Source organism: Delphinapterus leucas, chromosome 13 (assembly GCF_059928025.1).
Source record: "Delphinapterus leucas isolate spDelLeu-1000000601 "Yukka" chromosome 13, BTC_Dleu_Yukka2, whole genome shotgun sequence".
In the NCBI taxonomy this organism is placed as follows: domain Eukaryota; kingdom Metazoa; phylum Chordata; class Mammalia; order Artiodactyla; family Monodontidae; genus Delphinapterus; species Delphinapterus leucas.
In genome coordinates, this window is record NC_143141.1 from 6,469,718 (window position 1) to 6,485,310 (window position 15,593).

A 15,593-nucleotide genomic window follows, 5' to 3' on the forward strand; every position below is an offset into this window, starting at 1 on the left:
GTGCCACAACTACTGAGCCCCAGCGCCACAACGAAGACCCAATGCAGCAAAAAAAAAAAAAAAAAATCTGAAAAGTTTTCTTAATATAACACACCTGGCTGTTCATGGTGAAACCTTTTTAAGTGCTAATAGCTATGAAGACCACGCATTTCTCATTACCAATTTCTCATTACCAAAATTAATTTCCAGTCTTACACTCCTATTTGAGGAAATGGAATCATACGCACACGAGCTTTTGTACACGGTTACTTTAACAAGATTTTCGTAAAATGTTTCCAATAAACATTCGTTTACAAAATTGTTGTACAACTTTTTACCGCAGCCTGCCCAAGGGCGCTGATTCTGGGCCTTAGCTGTGCATTGGAAGTTCCCCGAGAGCCTTCAAAAATGCTAGTGCCTGGTCCTGGTGGCCAGGTATTAACAAACAAAAAGCAAAAACACCTGCCCAGGTGCCTAGTGTGTACTCTGGGTTGGGAATCACCGAAGGGTGTGTTCCAGACTTCCTCAGTTCCTCCCTTAGACCTACAAAACCCTACAGGGATTCCACCAGCGATTCCCAGCAGGCAAGTTTGGGAGATACAGTCTGCGCTAACTCATGCTAGTAGCTCGAGAATTATCTAGTTGCGCGCCACCTTAATTCTAAAGTATAATTGAAGGAAGAGAAACTGCTGGGTCAAGGGGCATGCATATTCTGAAGGCTTCTTCACTCGACTATTAGATATCCCTGTAGAAGGGTCCTGCCAGTTAACTAACAGCAGCAGATATAACTTGGTAACGCTTGGACTCCTGGGAAACTGATTCGAATTATCATGAAAGTACTCTCATTTTATTTATTTACTATAGTAAATAAACTTTATTGTGTTTGGGATGTCTGTTACAGCAATGAGCTTACCTGCATAGGTTTTGCTGTGGTTTTTTTTTAAGTTGTTTCAAAATATGTGAACATTATGTGCCCCACCACCCCAAAAAACTAAATATTTTTCTTTCTGTAAGAGCATTTTCAAAATTAGGTTGGTGTTAAAAAGAAAACCAGAGGCCCCAGATGGAGTCACTTATGCTAGGTCACACTACTAACCTAACTGAAGCTTCACCCTCCCCCAGAAATGTAGTCTTAACCAGGAATTTTCTGGTCAGCACCAATGAGCTAATCGGTCACCATGCCCCAAAGGAAGATGAAGTAACCTGTCACAAAGACTCCTTCCATCCCCCATAAGTAGGTTACCTATGCCTGAAATAAATCTTCCTTGCTTAGACTTCTTTGTCTTGCCTTTGAAAACCTTTTCTTTTCTGTATGGGAGCTCCTCTCTACTTGCTAGATGGGATGCTGCCCGACTCATGAACTGCTCAATAAAACCAATTAAATCTTTAAAATTTACACAGTTGACTTTTCGTTATTTAACAATGGTAATCCAGGGTTTCCTACGTGTTCCCCGAAAACAACTCTCAGGCCCTGGTAACAAATAACCACAAACAGAAATTTGTCCTCTCACAGTTCTGGAGGCTAAAAGTCCAAAATAAGAGTGTCAGCAGAGCCAGGCTCCCTCTAAAGGCTCTGGGGAAGAATCCTTCCTTGTCTCCTCCTAGCTTCCCGTGATGCCCAGCGGTCTCTGGCGTCCCTTGGCTTATGCTGCACCATTCCCATCTCTGCCTCTGCAGTCATGTGGCCTTCTTTCCCGTGTGTCTGTGCTTCATGTGGCTTTCTTATGGGGACACCAGTCATTGGGTTTAGGGCCCACCCTAATCTAGTATGTCCTCATCTTAACTAACTGCATCTGCAAAAACCCCATTTCCAAATAAGGTCACATTCTGAGGTGGACATGAGTTTTGAGGAGACACCATTCCACCAGTAGAGACCCAAAGCTCTCCTGGGCATACATCCAGTCATACATACCGTCCAAGGCCGACCATGATGTCAAAAAGTGGGTGGTGGCCCAATTTCTGGAAATCCCCACCACTTCCCCAAAATAGCTGGAATACTCCTCCCACTCATTAGCCTATGAAATTACCCACCCCTATAAAAACCGACAACCCCCATACCCTGGGGCTGCTCTTGCCTTCTGAGATGGCCCACAGGTCTGTGGAGTGTGTTTCTCTCTAAATTAATCCACTTCTTACCTATCACTTTGTCTCTCACTGAATTCTTTCTACATGAGACATCAAGAACCTGACCTTCATTAAGTCCTGAGACCAGGTGTGTGAGCTCAGTTAAAAGAATGTGGGTTCAAGTCCCAATCTGGGTTGCACAGTTTCAGCTGGACTGCCAGGGAAGCCCTCGTAATCTCTTCTTAAAAAGACACCAATCATAGTGGATTAGGGCCCACCCTAATGACCTCACTTGAACTCAATTACTTCTTTAAAGACCCTATACAAATACAGTCACTTTCTAACTGGGAGTTACAACTCAACATAGGAATTTGGGGGGCAGGGAGGCGGAGGCAAGGGACAACACCACAACCTGTGACAAAGAGGGAGCAGTAACTTTGGCATGAGGCAAGGAAATGTTTCATTGTCTCTTTGTTGGCTGCAAGAATCCCAGGAAGCTCAAAACAAAAGGGAGACAACTGAATAGGTGGCTCTCACCAAAGTTACACACAGGGAGGAGAGCGGCAGAGACTGGAGTGATGTTGCCACAAGCTGAGAACATCTGGAGCCACCAGAAGCTGGAAGAGGCAAGGAAGCATCCTGGAGCCTGACCCTGCCAAAGCCTTTGTCAGCAGATAAGGCAGGGGGTCCCCGGAGAAAGAGAACCAGGCATGGCTTTCTTGCCATAAGAAAAGCCATTTTGGTCTAAGCCACTTGGTGATCCTTATAAGCCTGGCCACAATGCTTGCCCTTTATAAGATGTTTGTAACAGGTCTCAATAATCATTGATCTTAAGGAAATTGAGGGAACACAGGGACAGAGGGAAAGCAGTCAAGAAACAATAGTTCAGCGATAAAACTGAGTCCTAGTTCCTCCTCAAGGAATATACGTAACAATCTGAGACAGTCTCTGAGTTCTGCAGGAACTAAGCCCCCCTCCATCCCCTGGTGGAGGATGGAAGGATGACGTTGACCCTCTTGACTTCAACCAACTAAAGCCTGGACTCTGTCGACCTTTGCCCTAATTCTATGCTGAGTTCTCCTCTGCTCAAGCCCCTTCATGAATATGCACGTACCTTAGCTTAAAACTTTCCCAATTTTGCTGTTAGGGGAGACACTGCTTGGGGAAAGGTCCCCGGTGTTCTCCTTACTTGTCGCAAGTAATAAATGCTTCCTTCTCCCCATCTTTGGCTTGGTTGTAGCTTTTGGCTCAACACCTACCAAGAGGTGAACCCAGTTTTCGGGTAATATCTTCGTTTCAGAAATCTAGCTTCCAAAACTGGGGAAATAAATTTCTGGGTTCTTTTAAGCCACCCAGTTTGTGGTACAATTAATACAATAGTCTATCGTGTGACTACATTATACAAGAATTTCTTTACCGATTCTATTGTTGGTGGGCATGTAGGTAGTTTCCAGTTTGGGAAACTATAATGAATAGAGCAGCTATGACCATTCACGCTGTGGGTATAAGCACTGACTTTTCTTGACTGCACACCCAGGAGTAGAATTCCTGGGTCACAGTCTATGTGCACGTTCAGTTTCAGTAAATTCTGCCAAACAGTTTTCCAAAGTTGATTGTACCAGCCTCTGTTTCCCTCAGCTGTCTATGACATGGTCACCAAGTGTGATATGGCAACTTATGAGAAATATTTATTTGGTCTTTGTCCTCATTCCTGGCACAGAGCTCCTAAAACCCTTGGAATACAACCACACCCGCGTTTATGTTAATGAGCTGACTTTTGGAAAGCCCAGAAAGGTGGGGCTTGTTGCCAAGGGAACCCACCAGGTGATTGGAGGGTTGGAACGTTCAGCCCCCCCACCCCAAGCTCAGGGGAGGGGAGAGGGACTGGAGGTTGAATTATCACCAAATGGCCAATGATTTAATCAATGATGCCTACATAATGAAGCCACCATAAAAACCCAAAAGCACAGATCTCAGAGAGCTTCCACGTTGGTGTAACGCAGGGAGGTGCTGGAAGTATGGCACCCCTGTAGAGAGCACAGGAGCTCCGTGCCCCTTCCTTCATCCTATGTCCTAAGCACCTCTTCCATCTGGCTGTTCATTTGTGTCCTTTGAAATATCCTTCGCAATAAATCAGAAGTAGTAAGTAAACTGCTTTCCTGAGTTCTGTGAGCCATCCTAGCAAATTACTGAACCAAAAAACGGGGTCATAGGAACCTCTGATTTATAGCCAGTTGGTCAAAAGCTTGGGTGACAACCAAGACCTGCATTTAATGTGTGTAGTTTGGGGAGGCGGGGGTGGGGAACAGTCTCATGGGACTGAGCCCTTAACCAGTGGGGTTTGATGCTAACTCCAGGTAGAGAGTGTTAGAACTGATTTAAATTGTAGGACACCCAGCTGGTGTCTGCCAGGGAGCTGGAGAATTGCTTGGTGAGGAGAAAAGCTCCCCATTTGGAGTACAGGAGAATTCAGTGAATGAGATTTTCCTTACACCAACAATCAATATTTTCCTTCTTTTTTCTAGCCCTTCCAGTGGGAGTGTGGTGGTATCACATCGTTCTCTTAATTCTCACTTCCCTGATGACTAAGGAAGTTCAGCACTTCTTCCTTTGCTATTGGATATTTCATGTTCTCTGTTGTAGTGTTCCCATTAAAGCCTTTGGCCCATTTTTGCATTCAGCTGCCTGACTTATTCATATTGATTTGTAGGAGCTCTTTGTATATTTGGTATATGAGTCCCCTGTCAGATACAAGTATTATGAATATTTTCTCCCACTCTGTGATTGCTTTTTACTTATAAGTGGTTTCCTATGACTAAGTTCCTGAATTCTTGTTGCCAAATCTGTGGTACCAACACACACAGGACTTTATAAGATGTTTGTAACATGGTATAAAACCCAGCTACTTCGGGGGGACTAGGCCCACCTCAGTCCCGAGCGTGGTCCAAGCAATGCTGAGCACGTCTAGCTGCTGACTTCTGCAGCTACACACCTTAAAGTCAGGGGAGAGGAGATCAAGGTGGCCGCATATGTTGGCTGTAACCTTCTCTCACTGCAATCCAGCTGACCTTCCGTGAAGCACGTTGCAGTAACTTACACGAGCTGAACCATAAACCCTAATGCCTTAGTTCCAATTTTCCCTTTCTGGGTCCAAATGGATCTCTTAAGTTGACAAGGAAGACACCCAACTCTGTTGAGAACCATTGCCTTCTCTAAGCAGAGATGGTGTGCCGGGTCCTGATAAGGGACCCTGACTTGAGTTTGCAAGGTTCCCCCAGGCTTGGCTCTGGACTAAAGTTCCCTGTAGCAGTGGTCAGTCATCCCCCGCTGGCTCCAGATTCCTGGCAGGTCAGAGCTTATTACAGTTCCCTGGACTAGAGCTATCAATATGTCCTGTGATGAGGGTGGGGCGTCTTACAGCACTGATCACAGGAAGGTAAGACAGTAGCATCTTTAACCAAAACTTTTCAATTGTTTATATGCAAAGAATGTCAGTATTTCAGAGATGTCTGTATTAGGTGGATGAGGTGCCTTTAGGAATCAATTTTCACTCGTGAGGTTAGCTGATTAATATCACTAATGATACAGCAAGGGTCCCAAGTCAGTTGATTTAATTCAAACAGCAGGTCAGTCCTGAAGATGAAGCTCCCAGCTGGTTGTTGCCCTTGATGGTCTCAACATGTCAGTGGCGTGTACATCCATGCCAGTCACTTGTCCTCTCAGATCTGAGCTTTTTTTAAAATTGAGGTAAAACTGTTGTATAACATTAGTTTCAGGTGTACAACATAAAAATTTGATCTTTGTATACACTACCAGTGATCCCCACAGTAAGTCTAGTAACCATCCGTCATCATATAATTAACCCCCTTCACCTGTTTCATTCACTCCCCCAACCCCCTTCCCCTCTGATAACCACCAGTCTGTTCCCTGCATTTGAGTTTTGTTTTGTTTTTTAAATTTCACATATAAATAAAATCCTATGGTATTTGTCTGACTTATTTCACTTAGCACACACCTTCAAGGCTCATCCATGGTGTCACAATGGCAAGATTTCTTTTGTTACGGCTGAGTAGTACTCTACTGCATATATATAAAGTATAATATATATAATATAATATTATACAATGTATATATACAATGTATATATTATACAATGTATATATACAATGTATACATACAATGTATGTTATACAATGTATAATGTATAATATATATAACATATATATAGATCTTTTTTATCCATTAATCTATCAATGGACATTGATCAATGGACATTTAGGTTGTTTCCATACCTTGGCTATTGTAAATAATACTGCAATGAACATGGCTGGGGGTGGGTGGTGCATCTTTTCAAATTAGTGTTTTCATTTCAAATTAGTGTTTTGGTTTTCTATGGATGAATACCCAGAAGTAGAATAGCTGGATCATATGGTAGTTCTATTTTTAATTTTTTGAGGGACCTCTGTGTTTCCCATAGTGGCTGCACCAATTTACATTCCCACCAACAGTTTACAAGAGTTCCCTTTTCTTCACATCCTTGCCAACGCTTGTTATTTCTTGTCTTTTTTGATAATAGCCATTCTAACAGGTGTGAGGTGATATCTCATTATGGTTTTGATTTGCATTTTCCTGATAACTAGTGATGTTAAACACCTTCTCATGAGCCTGTCAGCCATCTGTATGTCTTCTCTGGAAAAATGTCTTTTTAGATCTGCCCACTCTTTTTTTTTTTTTTAAATGAAAGCTTCTTTATTATTTATTTTGGGCTGTGTTGGGTCTTCGTTTCTGTGCAAGGGCTTTCTCTAGTTGCGGCGAGCGGGGGCCACTCTTCATCACAGTGCACGGGCCTCTCACTGTTGTGGCCTCTCTTGTTGCGGAGCACAAGCTCCAGACGCGCAGGCTCAGTAGTTGTGGCTCACGGGCCTAGTTACTCCACGGCATGTGGGATCTTCCCAGACCAGGGCTCGAACCCGTGCCCCCTGCATTGGCAGGCAGATTCTCAACCACTGAGCCACCAGGGAAGCCCCTTCTGCCCACTCGTAATCATTTTCATTTGTTTCTTTGTTTGTTTTGCTATTGAGTTGAGTTCTTTATATAATTTGGATATTATATTAACCCTTTATCAGATATATGATATGCAAATATTTTCTCCCATTCTGTAGGTTGCCCGTTCATTTTGTTGATGGTTTCCTTTGCTGTGCAGAAGCTTTTTAGTTTGATGTAGTCCCACTTGTTTGTTTCTGCTTTTGTTGCCTTTGCCTTTGGTGCCAGATGCAAAAATTCAATGCCAAGACCAATGTCAAGGAGCTTACTGCCTATATTTTCTTCTAGGAGTTTTATGGTTTCAGGTCTTATATTCAAGGCTTTTATCTATTTTGAGTTAATTTGTGTGTATAGTGTAAGGTAGTGGTCTAGTTTCTTCTTTCACACGGCTGTCCGGTTTTCCCAACACCATTTATTGAAGAGACTGTCCTTTCCCTATTGTATATTCTTGGCTCCTTTGTCATAAATTAATTGACCATATATATGTGGGTTTATTTCTGGACTCTCTATTCTGTTCCATTTATCTAGGTGTCTGTTTTTATGCCAACACCACACTGTTTTGATTAGAATAGCTTTGTAGCATAGTTTGAAATCAGGGTGTGTGATACCTCCAGCTTTATCTTTTTAGATCTGAGTTTTGTTTTTTTTTTAAATTTGGCTGTGCTGTGTCTTAGTTGCAGCATGCAGGATCTTCATTGCCATGTGTGGGATCTTAGTTGTGGCATGTGGGATCTTTTATTTCTGGCATGCAGGATCTAGTTCCCTGATCAGGGATTGAACCCAGGCCCCCTGCTTTGGGAGTGCAGAGTCTTAACCACTGGACCACCAGGGAAGTCCCATATATCTGAGCTTTTTTTTTTTTTTTTTTTCTGTACGCGGGCCTCTCACTGTTGTGGCCTCTCCCGTTGCGGAGCACAAACTCCGGACGCGCAGGCTCAGTGGTCATGGCTCACGGGCCTAGCCGCTCCGTGGCATGTGAGATCTTCCCAGACCGAGGCACGAACCCGTGTCCCCTGCATCGGCAGGCGGACTCTCAGCCACTGCGCCACCAGGGAAGCCCTGAGCTTTTTTGATTCTCTCACTTTTACTTCTTCAGGGATCAGCCTCTCTGAGGTAGCTAAAAAAAATCCAGAGGAGGCACAGATCAAAGCACACACAGGCCTCCTGGCCACTGTTGGACGCAGCATGGGTGCAACATTTTGCCTCTAGTCATGTTGATCACAGTGGGCAGCATGATGCCAAGATAAGTTTAGATCACACATACCAAACTAAGTACATCTCGGACATAACAGGGCTCATTAGCTTCTCCTATGAACACTGAGTTGGCTTCGGCAGAAAGCAAGTTACACATTTATTATTCAGCCTGTAATTTAGGAAACCCTCTTATCTTAATCTCTAAATGGCTATGGGGGAGCTATATAGACAAGTACACCTTTTGGAAAGGTTATTTGGTAACATGCATTAAAAGTCTGAAAAACATTAATATCCTTTGTGTAAATAATTCCACTTCTGAAAGTCTATCTTAAAGAAATCAGAATCAGGAAAACCTTTTTGGGCAAGATAGTCAGTAGCATTTATTTTCATCAGGAACACCTAAGTGTTCAACAGTAAGGGAATAGCTAGGAAATCTACTGCATCTCTACCAGCAGGAATATTATATCAGTCATTGTAAACGTTGTTTACCAACCATTTAAAATTACAGTTGACCCTTGAACAACGTAGGTGAGGGGCATCAGCCCCACACACAGTTGAAAATCCAGGCACTGGGGACTTCCCTGGTGGCACAGTGGATAAGACTCTATGCTCCCAATGCAGGGGAGCTGGGTTCGATCCCTGGTCAGGGAACTAGATCCCACATGCATGCCACTACTAAGAGTTCCCATGCTGCAACTAAGGAGCCCAACTGCTGCAACTAAGGAGCCCATGAGCCGCAACTAAGGAGCCTGCCTGACACAACTAAGAGCTGGTGCAACCAAATAAATAAATAAGTATTTTTTAAAAATCCAGGCACTGCTATCTCTGCCTCAGAAACAAAGGAACTGATAAATGACTCACCCAAGGGCAGGAAGCTGAAACATTTGGGTAGAATCAGGACTCAGATCCTAGTTCTTTTGATTTCACATACTGTGATCTCTAATCAAACATAAACTTTAAAAAAAAAACACTTTTTCTTGCACTGTGTAGATCTATAAAATGAAAATATAGGTACTATAGTTATTAAAAAAACACTCACATAGAAGCAGACCAGTGCAGTTCAAACCCATGTTGTTGTTCAAGGGTCAACTGTATATGGTAAGTCCATACATGGAATACTTCTCAGCAATTAATAATGAATGGACTATTGATATATGTTACATTTTGGATGGATCTCAAGGAAACTACACTGGGTGAAAAGAAAAAGCCAGTCTCAAAAGATCATATACTTCTGATTCCATTTATATAACATTTTTGAAAAGACAAAATTTTGGAGATGAAAAATAGATTAATGGTTTGCAGAGATTAGGGATGGGGGAGCAGAGAGGTGGGTATGACTCTAGAAGGGTGGCATGAGGAGCTTTGTGTGATGGTACAGTTCTGTATCTTAACTGTGATGGTGGCCACACACATGTGTACATGTGATAAAATTGCATAGAACTATACACATACATTGTAACATTGCTTGTTTCCCAATCTTGATTGTGTACTAGAGTTACCCAGGATGCTACCATTGAGGGAAACTGGGTGAAGAGTGCATGGGAACTCTCCCTACATTGTTTTGCAATTTCCTGTGAATCTGCAGTTATTTCAAAATAAAAAGTTTAAAAAAATATAGCAACATTCCCTATGGCATAATGCTAAATGCAAAAAGCAAAATAAATGTGCTGTGTGTGTGTGTGTGTGTGTGTACACTTAAAGCTGTAAACATTGGTTGTCTTTAGATATTTACCTTTTTCTTTTTCCTTTCTTAATTTTTTTATTGAAGTATAGTTAATTTACAATGTGTTAGTTTCAGGTGTACAGAAAAGTGATTTAGTTTTATACATATATATATGTATGTATACATATATTCTTTTTCAGATTTCCATTATAGGTTATTACATGATATTGAATATATTTCCCTGAGCTATATAGTAGGTCCTTGTTGTTTGTTTATTTTATATATAGGAGTGTGTATATGTTAATCCCAAACTCCTAATTTATCCCTTCCCCACCCTTTCCCCTCTGGTAGCCATAAGTTTGTTTTCTACGTCTGCGAGTCTACTTCTGTTGTGTAAACAAGTTCATTTATATCATTTTTTTAGATTCCACATATAAGTGATATCGTACCATATTTGTCTTTGATGATCTCTAGGTTATTTTTTTCTTTTTACGTCCATGTGACTTCTAAATAAAATGTATTACTTTTAGGATGGAAAAAATTGTATTCAGAGGGCTTCCCTGGTGGCGCAGTGGTTTAGAATCCGCCTGCCAATGCAGGGGACATGGGTTCGAGCCCTGGTCCGGGAAGATCCCACATGCCGCGGAGCAACTAAGCCCGTGCACCACAACTACTGAGCCTGCGCTCTAGAGCCCACGTGCCACAGCTACTGAAGTCCGCGCGCCTAGAGCCCGTGCTCCACAACAAGAGAAGCCACTGCAATGAGAAGCCCGCGCACCGCACCAAAGAGTAGCCCCCGCTCACCGCCAACTAGAGAGAGCCCGCGCGCAGCAACGAAGACCCAACGCAGCCAAGAATAAATAAATACATAAATAAATAAATAAATTTTAAAAAATTGTACTGAGAGACAGGAAACATCCCTTGTAAGTGTAAGATTGGAATCTGTTCCCTTTCCTCAGACGTCTGCCTATGAGTCCTTTCTGAAGTCGTCCCCATCCCCAGCTGAAAGGAGTGGCAGGTGTTTCTTCTCTTTTGCCTCCTGAGACTCCACCTGCCCCTTCCTGGGGTGACAGCAGCTTCGAGCCACGTTCCACATGGAACACTATGAAACACACAGCAAAACAGTACAAGTCTCTCCGTGGTGCCACCTATGAGTGCTTGCGGTTGGTTTATTTCTTATCCCTCCCAAGTGGCTCTTTCAGAAAAACCAGGAAAGACAAAAAAGACGGAGGCAGCTTCAGTGGAAACCTTTGATTTTCTGTCCATCAGATGAATCGTCACCGCCTGGGAGTATGTTAGCATCAGAAAGCTCTTTCCGTTTCTCCAACTCTCCCCAAAGCCCTTCTAGATGCCGTGTAGTCACCAATCATTGGGGTTTATTCTCCTCGATTCAGGGCATCCAAAGGACTTGACCAACTCAGCCAGAATAGGAGTGAACCGGGAAGGTAAGCAGAGCTTCAGAAGCAGGCTCACCTGGTCTGCGACTTGGGTGCAGCTCAGCAAACACCTCCCAAGCATGAGCTGGGGGGGACAACGTGGATGAGACTCATCCCTGCCCCTGAGGAGTCTTCGGGCTGCACGAGGAGGGGCTTAGCATTCCCTGCTTTGTAACTCTGGGCACATCTGGAGCCCTCTGGGCCTCAGGCTTCCCTTCTGGCAACAGGAGATCCACAGGAAGGGAGCCATTCTCTTGGGCTATCCCTGCCTCAAATACCTAAAAGAGGAGAAAGAGTTGTGTGGTTTATTACTTTTTTAAATTAATCTTTCTTTTTGGATTTTTAAGCATAAAACTGGCCTTACTGTTCGCCTCCTTCAATAGAACTTTTATTTCAGCCTTTAGATTATTTCAACACATCTGACATGAAATTAATTTCAAGCATTTCTAAATTCTTCCAATGAAAAAGACCAAACCTGTGAAAGTAGTGACTTTGAACTCCCCTTTTGTTCATGCAGCAAGAAATGATCCACCTGAAGAGAACCGGGGGTGCCTTTACCTCACTAATGTCATGAAGAGAATTGAAAACAGCTCCAAACTGTAGATTGTGTAAGAACTCATGAGCGGAAACAAATGAAGAAGTAAGTGCTTATTGTTTTCATTTCCCCGTTGAAGATAATTTTGGACTCTTTGACTGCCTCTGTCTTCATTTAACTGTGCTAGAACTCATTCAGCGGGACTAAAGGTAATTTGATAAGAGCTACAGCGCATGTCCCTTGGTATTGGCAGGGTGGTAAATAGTGAGACAGGGTTTTCACGAACCGTTTCAGTTTATTGGGAAAGGAGCAGAAGCAAAAGAGACTTGTGTCCAGGGCACATGGTGTCGCAGGTAAGAACATGCAGCCTGAAGTCAGCTGGCTGGGTCTGAGTCCTCACTCCAGTTACCAGCTTTGTGCACTGAGATTTGTGTCTCGGTTTCCTCTTTTGTAAGTGACAGGTCAAACAGCACCAACTTCAGAAAGTTGTTGTAAACAAGGTAATGACTATAAAGGCCCAGCACACAAAACCCTGGCTTTCGTGATATTCAAAATTATGTCCATCCACACCCTGGGGTTTGTAGACTGCCCAGCACCTCCGTCTCCCAAACGCTGCCTCACTGTCAAGGGACTTCCAGATTTCCCTTTCACAGACCAGAAGTTCTAAAATTTATTGGTCTCAAGGACACTTTATACTCTTAAAAGTTACTGAGGGGCTTCCCTGGTGGCACAGTGGTTAAGAATCCGTCTGCCAATGCAGGGGACACGGGTTCCAGCCGTGGTCTGGGAAGATGCCACATGCCGTGGAGCAACTAAGCCCATGCGCCACAACTACTGAGCCTGCGCTCTAGAGCCCGCGTGCCACAACTACTGAAGCCCGCGCGCCTAGAGCCCGTGCTCCGCAACAAGAGAAGCCGACGCAATAAGAAGCCCGCGCACCACAACGAAGAGTAGCCCCCGCTCGCTGCAACTAGAGAAAGCCCGCACGCAGCAACGAAGACCCAACACAGCCAAAAATAAATAAATAAATAAATAAAAATTATTAAAACAAAAAAATTATTGAGGACCCCAAAGAGCTTTTGTCTGTATGGGTTATACCTATCAAGATTTACCATATTACAAATTAAAACTGCTAAAACGTTAAAATATTTATTCTCTTAAAAACAGCAACGAAAATGGCTACATATTCTCAAATAAAACACATTTCGTGAAAAGAGTAGCATTACGTTTTTACAGGTGTCTTAATGTCTGGCTTAATGGAAGAAAGCTCAAAACATACTCCTATTTACTTCTGTACTTAATCTGTTGGAACACGTTCCTTTGGTTGATATATATGTAGACAATCCAGCCTCACTCCGGTTTTTTTTTTTTTTTTCGGTACGCAGTCCTCTCACTGCTGTGGCCTCTCCCCTTGCGGAGCACAGGCTCCGGACGCGCAGGCTCAGCGGCCATATCTCACGGGCCCAGCAGCTCTGCGGCATGAGTGATCCTCCCGGACTAGGGCACGAACCCATGTCCCCTGCATCGGCAGGCGGAGTCTCAACCACTGCGACACCAGGGAAGCCCCTCACTCAGATATTGAGTTGAAAAGAAAAAGGGAGGGGTATTTTAATAGCCTTTTTACATAATTGTGGCAATTCTTTGATACAACACCAACACTCAACAAGTGAAGTCTCTTGAAGGTTCTTTATGCTGTGAAATTGAAACCATACTAACGAATTTTCATAGTCCATTACATTAAAGTTCATTGGTCTATCTTGCACATTTTACCAGGGATGATTTTCAGATTATCATACATTAGTTATTTGGAAAAATATTGTTCACAGCAATATGCAGATCTTCCAAATGTTGATACATTTCATTATACCTTATAAGAATCACATTTATTAATATCCTCACTGATCTCAACAGACAAGTATTTTAAGTATTGTGAAGCTGTGAAGCTCACAGTGGCAGATACAAGTTTTCCAAAACTCTAATTTTCATGCAAATGCTCAAATTTTATCATTGGCAACGAACACTACCCTTGAAGTCACAGGCTCACCTTGTTCATTTTCAAGAAAACGTTTGCCAAGTACCTGAACCTGAACGACTACAGTCCATCTGCTAATCATCCTTTCAAGTAAAAACGGTGTTTCATGAAAAAAAGTGGCTAATTCAGCTCATAATTCAAACAGTCGCCAACGTGCTTTTCTTGGAGACAACCATGGATGCAGCATGAGTGCTTTGTGGGTACTTCTCATCTTGTCAGACAGAGGATTAAAAAAGCATGTGCTCAAGGGATTAGAGTTAATAAAATCAATGACGTTTACCGCTTCATCAAGCACATTCTTAAGTGAGACTGACCGTTATTCCTTTTTAACTGTGCATACATAGCAGTGAAGAATATGATTGATAGAACATCTTAGTGCTGCTGCCTTAATTCCTGCTAAAGGACCAGCAAGTTTACCCAGCATCACTATTGCACCATCAGTGCGAATGTCAATGCAATAAAAAAAAATTTTTTTTTAAAGGCAAAGGTCTTACACTTATTATGAAAATAATTTGGACCTCACCAAACTCCTCAAAGTGTCTCAGGTACTCTCCAAGTTTCTACAGACCACACTTTGAGAACTGCTGCCTTAGATCAAGGATCAACAACCTTCTTTCTGTATCAGCCAGATAGTATATATTTTAGGTGTCGTGGGCCACACAGTACCTGTCATGATTACTCAGCCCTGCTGAGATAGGCTGGGACCTGGGACCCTCTACCGGAGTGCTTGCACTTGCATCTGGACAAATGTCTCCTAGAGCAACAGAATACAAAGAAACTATAAGGGACTAAAAATAACCACACACATGCACAGTCAGGGCAATTATGAACAAGATACAAAAAGGCCACAAACCAACTGCTATTTCTGAGGTGCCGGACATAAAAGCAGTGTCCCACACGTGCTCCCTGCATACAGCATCACCAAAGGGGTGGGCAGATCACCTAAGCCACTCCTTCTGCCCAACCCACGGACCCGACCCCATCCTCACCCCATCTTAGGGACCAGCTCATGCCTGCTCATGGAGCGAGCAAGGGCACAGTTACTTGTTTTTGTTCCCTGGTGCCCCAGCACGAGCCCCAGTAAAGCCTTGCCTGAATTTCTCTTTGGTCCCTTATCAATCTCTATTGATGGAAGAGTACAAAGACCTGGGTCAGTAACACTGCTGCTGTAACACCAAAGCAACTGGAGACAACATGTAAATGAAGGGGTGTGGCTAGGTTCCAATAAAACTTTATTTAAAAACACAGACGGATTTGGCCCAGGTAGTAATTTACTGACCCCTGCTTTAGACAATCCAAACTGTTTATTATGGCTTTTAAACCACAAGATGGTAGCCAATCAGATCAGGGCACAACAAAAGTTACCCCACCATTCCTGCCCACCCAACCCCTTCCCCACATCCTCATAACAAGCTACACCCAACTCAGTGCTCGGCTCTGTGTCTAGCCTAACATCGCACTTGTCAGAGTTGCTCTGGTCAACAGGAAACATGCCACATTTAAATTATGTAACTCTAGGGGTGGATGTGGGCAGCCACAGAATTAGTGTAATAACCTAGTGGGGCAGTTATCACCTCTAAGCCCAAAGAGACAAATGAAGGGAGGAATTGTCAGAACCTGGAAGGAAAGAGTCATATAGGATCAGCG

General features: G+C 43.2%; 1 long non-coding RNA gene across 1 annotated transcript; it reads right to left on the reverse strand.

Annotated features, from left to right (window-relative positions):
- Positions 1-6,878: 6,878 nt before the first annotated feature.
- On the reverse strand, positions 6,879-12,509 carry LOC149747670 (uncharacterized). Its single transcript, XR_016395330.1, has 2 exons — positions 11,855-12,509; positions 6,879-11,657 (listed from the first exon to the last, which is right to left on the reverse strand). It is a non-coding gene; the product is annotated as an uncharacterized LOC149747670 (long non-coding RNA).
- Positions 12,510-15,593: the final 3,084 nt, after the last annotated feature.